Source organism: Watersipora subatra, chromosome 10 (assembly GCF_963576615.1).
Source record: "Watersipora subatra chromosome 10, tzWatSuba1.1, whole genome shotgun sequence".
In the NCBI taxonomy this organism is placed as follows: Eukaryota; Metazoa; Bryozoa; class Gymnolaemata; order Cheilostomatida; family Watersiporidae; genus Watersipora; species Watersipora subatra.
This window is the reverse complement of record NC_088717.1, coordinates 27051343-27057342: the sequence shown is the minus strand read 5'-3', so window position 1 is coordinate 27057342 and position 6000 is coordinate 27051343. Positions and strand designations below refer to the sequence as shown.

Sequence of the window (6000 nt, the reverse complement as noted above, 5' to 3'; positions counted from 1 at the left end):
ACGAGATGCATATTTGTCATCACCCTCCAACATAAAAGCTTCCAAATAATATTATGTCATTATGCAGCAAGCTGAGGATGTTGTACTAGAAGGCAGGCTTGTTGATAGAGTAATAAATATGCCTTTGCTTCATGTACCTTGTTATTCAAAGGTTTTTATGAGTGCGATTAAAGTATAGGACTATACAATAGCAATGACAAGCCCTTCATAAGATCTCCAACACTCCTCTCTAAAATGATGGGAAAACTGTGTTGTATGCGAGTTATGCAATCTTGCATTTATTTTATTGTAGTTTGAGTATGACTTATGAAGAAGCAGAAGTTATAGGCGTGATGTGTGTTATATAAGTATTTTACTGATGAACATTCTGGAATAGAGGATAAGCTATTGTATGGAAGAGTTATTCAGATCCATCTAAGAATTTTTAGCAAACCATTTGATAAAGTTACAACACAAGTAATATCAGGATAATATAATTCAAGTTAAATAGTTCAACCATTTATTCTGAAAGTCTAAAGACGATCGAAAGTTAGCCATATATGCTTCTCCATGCTTCACCTTGTAGTTGATAGTCTGTACCTTTGAGATGTTATCAGGCTGAAAGAAAACAAATGATACTCTTTTACTAAATACTGGAGCACTAATATACTGGTGTACTGATATACTAGTGTACTAATATTCTGGTATACTATACACTAGTGTACTAACATTCTGGTGTACTAATATAGTGGTATACTAATATACTGGTATACTAATATACTAGTGTACTACTATACTGGTATACTACTACACTGGTGTACTGATATACTGGTGTACTGATATACTGGTGTACTAATATACTAGTGTACTAATATACTGGTGTACTAATACACTGGTGTACTAATATACTGGTGTACTAATATACCAGTATACTAATATACTGGTGTACTGCTATACTGGTGTACTAATATACTGGTGTACTAATATACTGGTGTACTAATATACTGATGTACTAATATACTGGTGTACTAATATACTGGTGTACTAATATACTAGTGTACTAATATACTGGTGTACTAATACACTGGTGTATTAATATACTGGTTTACTAATATACTGGTGCACTAATAAACTGATGTACTAATATACTGGTGTACTAATATACTGGTGTACTAATATACTGGTGTACTACTATACTAGTGTACTAATATACTGGTGTACTATTATAGTTGTGTACTGATATACTGATGTACGTTCGAAAAGAGAGTTAAATCCAACTCTCAAATCAATGTATGAACATAGCGCATAGCTTTATTGTATAATTTGATGTTCTATTAAAGATAACAGCTTTGTACCATAACATCCCACAACAGTGCTGTCATAAAACCCACATAGCTTTATTTCTGACAGCTGCCATAGATTGTAATAAAAAGATTTTTCTATTTAATTAATTTCTTATTAGAAAAATGACAGATACGAACAGGTGCAGACAAATGGTGAGTTGAGCTCATGACAGTTTGGGATATAGATGTTAAAAAGAAGCGCATACTTTGATTTTTCATAAATCAAAAATCGTAACCATAGCAACACTCGGACAACTGGCGCTGACAGGATTTCATTTGCTATTTATTTTGCTATTGCATTGTCATTTGCCTCAAATATGCGAATTATAACGCGAGTGTCACTACGTATGAGAAATCAGATGACAGCATGATAAAGTCAAATCTTTATGAAGTTAATTCATTCCAAGATCTACTTTGATGGTGAAACTGTTGTTTGCTGGATCCAATACAGTGCAGCCCCGCCATATGACATTAAGTCGTTCTGGTGTTGGCATCGGACGGTGAAAATGTTGTACAGAGGTATATAGAAACTGATAATAACTATCTAATGCAAGCATCACCTGGTGAAAACATCAAAATTTCATATACACACAGTACATTTTAGCAATTAGTTACAAAATCGTATGTTAGCTGCTATAGTCACCTACATTAGCTCTAGTGTATTTAGTGTATCTTTAGCTGTTATGGTCTGCAATAAAATGTAACATTACAATGTGCTATGTGCAGCATGTACCAGAGGGAGTTCCTACCTTCGAGACAGACGTATAACATAAAATTTGAGTTGAACTTAAATGAATTCAGCTTACTAAACACACACACACACACTTAAAGATAAGTTTTACTATTGATTTTACTAAACTTTTATTTTGTCACGGACTAAAATTTTCACACCTGTTTCCGGTTTTGTTTCCACTATAACTTTTAGCCAACCTCATTAAAACTTTTTTAACCTAGTTACAAAAGATGCGATGCTGTTCTTGAAAGCGGCCTCTCGCATACTTGACGATATAATGGCCATCAAAAGGAAAATTGAAATTTTATATACTTTTGGAGTGACGTGAGCTAGTACGTGTATTCACTTTCGCTTACTTTTCACTGTTCACACGACGAATGCTGAGCTGAGAGAGAGCGAGCATCGTGTCTCTTTCAGGCATTGTGGGATGGATCTTGGTAAATAGCATATTGGCATCTTCGTTATTCTGACGTAATCAGCGCAGAGACTGCCGAATTTAAATTTCGAGATAAATTCCAGTTGATATAGTATGGCGAACAAAATGTTGAATAGCGAGGGCAAAAAACGTCTTGTTTCACATCATAAAGTGAAAAAAACTGTATAATTGGGACTTGGCAATACTTGAGTGCACTGTATTTACAATAGAATACGCTGAACACCCATGATAATTCAATAATGAACTCTGAACATAATCGCATAGCATTAAAACAAATACAATAAATTAAACTAAGTAAACAAAATACATGTCAAAAACTAGTAAGCGTGTGAAAATAATGTCATAATCAATGACAAAGTTTCTGTAATTACTCTACCCTACGCATGGTTTAGAGACCCAGATGAAGTTTAAACTCATTTTATAACATTCTTCATGGTTGACAGTCTAGTTTTGATTTTCTCTTGCCTGTTCCCTTTCACATCGTGCGGCTTTGAGACTGTTCGACCATAGTATGTTAATAATACTGGTTGTAAAGCCAAATACGTACTGCAGCAACTGCATAAAAAATCTCAAACATTTCCCTGTTAAAGATAAACTTACAAAAATTTTAGTTAGTTTTATCAGAGTTAATCGGTAGTTTTTACCATTATTGATTGTTTTTTGTTGAGGTGATCTGAGTGTCAGGATGCTTCAAGATTAAAATTGATAAACCTTGGTCGCAGTTAAAACAACAGGTCAAGCGAAAGTGTGATTATCGAAGAGATCCGCAGAATAGAGACGCGTAACGCTGCGACTTTGCGATGTTACAACGCAAAAGCCGATATCAGCTATCGAAACAACAACAACGATTGACGACATTTCGCACTCATTTTTCTTCTGAGAGTTTTAATCGGATGAAGATTTGTCGATTTTAATCTTGAAACATCCTGGCAGAGAAATCGTCAAAAACATCAAAAACAATCTCAATTGATAGAAAAATATTGATACTTTCTGATAAAATCTACTAAAAATTTGTGTAAGTTTATCTTTTAGGCAATTGTAAGTAAACCTCTGCCTTTACTTAATACATGACGGGTTTCTTGACAATTTGTTTTACAAACATTTTTAAAATGCTAGAAAGATTTCCTGTGGTAAATGAAAAAAACACCAAAAAATGCTATAGCCAGGGCTTAATGTGCCAACAAATAGTAACGAGTCATTTTTTCATTTATTATGACCAACCGCAAATATTTTAATTCATAAAATCACAGTCACGCATTAGACCATAATTCAGATTTACCCGATTTCTAGTAGCTGACATACTCATAGCTAGTCTGGTCAAAATATAAGACTAGTAGCCTCAGTTTCAACAACCTTACACTTTAGCGCTCAAAACTACTAAGTCAAAAAGCTATCTCTGGTGTATAGGACATTAAGCTGGTATTTTAAAATGGATTTATTAGTTTTTTTTATAGTTATAGGAGATTTAAGACACGGTTTTTTACAAAAAAGAAGTCATCGTCCATCAAATTGGAATGTTATTGCTACTTTTTGCAGCACCGAACTACACGACTTAAATTATGCCAGTGGAATCAGCTCAACATATCAGGTCAATTGATGAAGCGAGTATTGGTTTCCATGGTTTTCATATTAGCAAAAGTGAGCCAAGTGATGGGCAATGAAAGACAAAGCTGTATGAGAAATGCGAACTTGCACTATGCCAATGAAAAATGGGCATGGCTGCGGTTACTTGAGGCGATAAGTCATGCTTGAAAAACCATAATATCCCACTTCACATAGCAACTGATTAGAATCCATGTCCGGTTGTTATCTGATCTCAAATTCAAGGCTGTCAACACTCTCAACACGAGCAAAACACAACATCTCCCACGATATATATCATTACTACAATGTCAGCAATTGAGTCTAAGAAATCTCATCTAGGCCTACACATATGATGTCTTTCCATGTCATGATATGATTGTAGCAACAACAGTTCAAGTTGTCGCATTTTCAACAGAAAGCTTATTTCGCCATTTCTGAACCCCTTGTGTAGAGCGCCAAGGGAGCAGTGGTTAGGAGACAGACTTACAATATGATCAGTAGGTCAGTGGTTTGAGTTAAATAAGGACTATTGCTGGTGCTACGAATTGTATGCAACCACAATTACTCAGTACTACCACAACTACAACAGTATTAAATCTGTAAAACCATCTCCCCAGCTTAATAAGGCCTGAGCTGACACAGCTATCAGACAATAACATTTGAATCCATGAGTTTTTTTTAGTGATCTCAGGTTGTGTGACAATGCACTTTATTACCATGCATACGCGATTAGTCTTTCCTAAAAGCATTACAAGTTTGGCACCGTAAATAACGCAAACTACTATGAGTCTATAAAATCCAACAAACACTATGCATACTCGCTATTCCTCCAGCCGATAGCCTCAAGCTGACTAACACTAGTGTTACATGCTTCGGAGTTTTGTCATATTTTTCATCTCCGTAGCATGTAAATGGTTTGAAACGTTGAATCTTTAAATCTTCGAAGCGATTCAAACCTCCGTTACAAGGGAGTATTTTGGAAAACATCGTATCAACAATGAAGTACTGCGTATCATGTAAACATCGATATTCGTATTATTGCACAAATCTTTGCGATTGGAGGTTGGATTTTAATCGTCTTCATTAGTGACGTCCTTACAGCATCTCTACGCAGCTCTATTTTTAATGCACGTGTTTTAAAAATACCATCTCTGAATTAAAAAATATCAACTCTGAATTAAAAATAAAAATTTCTTACACGCTTTGACATTGACATTTGACGCATTTTAGGAGTGTCAGCCGCGATATAAATTATGCGCCCCGTTGACAATTTCTTCGTAGCACGTAAACTCGTCAGCTACGAATAATTGCGAGTTGTGTGACCACTTCTGCATATCATGTAAACTCGTCAGCTACGAACAATTGGGAGTTGTGTGACCACTCCTGCGTATCATGTAAACTCGTCAGCTACGAATAATTGCGAGTTGTGTGACCACTCCTGCGTATCATGTAAATTTGTCCTCCTCATTCCTATGATCAAAACTATGAACAACTTCGAAGCTCAAAAATTCGTAGCATGTAACACTAGTGTATGTCACAGTAACCACACGAATATGCGTTGATTGCACCACACGTTAATCGGAATACCACATGACCGCTGTTCCAATCTTCAACACATATGTATGTCAATTATATTCCAAGATGAAGAGCAAACATGAGCGCCTAACAAATATGTCACACACAGGTTATACAACCGGCCACGCTTTCTCATGATTAACTAGGCTGGAAAAGCAAACAAACGGCTTTGTTGACAAAACCTTTCATGGTGATGATGGTCGTAGACTGAAGGAAGGTAAATCCAGCTGCTATCACTAAAGCTAATCCTCAAGAAAACCCTGCATCCCTGACCACATTCTAGTAAACAGCTTTAACTGGTCAACAATTAACACAACTGGAGATAAACAAAGAGAGATTACAACAGAACA

The 6000-nt window shown here is 35.6% G+C and overlaps 1 protein-coding gene across 1 annotated transcript in view; it reads right to left on the bottom strand.

Moving 5' to 3' along the window:
• Positions 1-251: 251 nt before the first annotated feature.
• LOC137405696 (NEDD4 family-interacting protein 1-like) overlaps positions 252-6000 on the bottom strand; it is a 39016-nt gene continuing 33267 nt past the window's right edge. The window contains exon 8 of the mRNA XM_068092051.1: positions 252-597. The gene's annotated coding sequence lies outside the window, so the exon portion shown is untranslated. The remainder of the gene's footprint in view (positions 598-6000) is intronic.